The following is a 507-nucleotide window of genomic DNA, read 5'->3' on the forward strand; positions in this document are numbered from 1 at the left end:
GAGACCTGGGACACTTTAGCCCATGGACAAAGACATAGCCACAGAGGGCTAGAGCTGAGAGTGAAGCATCCAGCTGATATGAAGTGAGGGGAGATACACAAGAACACCCAAACTTGCAGAAAGTACCCATTTGACCTAGCCTTGAAAGCTTGATAATCAGAATGTGACTAGAGGAAGATTACAAAAATAAATAAATAAATTTTTTTTTTATAAAGTAAACAAGGATAAATTGCTACAATTTGATGAACCAGACCTATACTCATGGAGGTATTAACTCTAAATACGAAAAGAGAGGGAAGGAGTCTTCATATCAAGTATCAATGCTATCCACTCTGTACACAGGGTAGATAGGGACAGGCAACTTAGACACTGACTACCTAAATTGAGGAGGCAATAAAGGCACGAAGAGACTGGCTTACAAGGTTTCAAGAGGGAGTTTAAGAGTGTGTGGGGGAAGATAGAGTTCCCACTGAATAGTTTTCATCTTGTCTAGGTGGGTCTGGTGAA

Source organism: Chrysochloris asiatica, unplaced genomic scaffold, assembly GCF_000296735.1.
Source record: "Chrysochloris asiatica unplaced genomic scaffold, ChrAsi1.0 scaffold00735, whole genome shotgun sequence".
NCBI lineage: Eukaryota > Metazoa > Chordata > Mammalia > Afrosoricida > Chrysochloridae > Chrysochloris > Chrysochloris asiatica.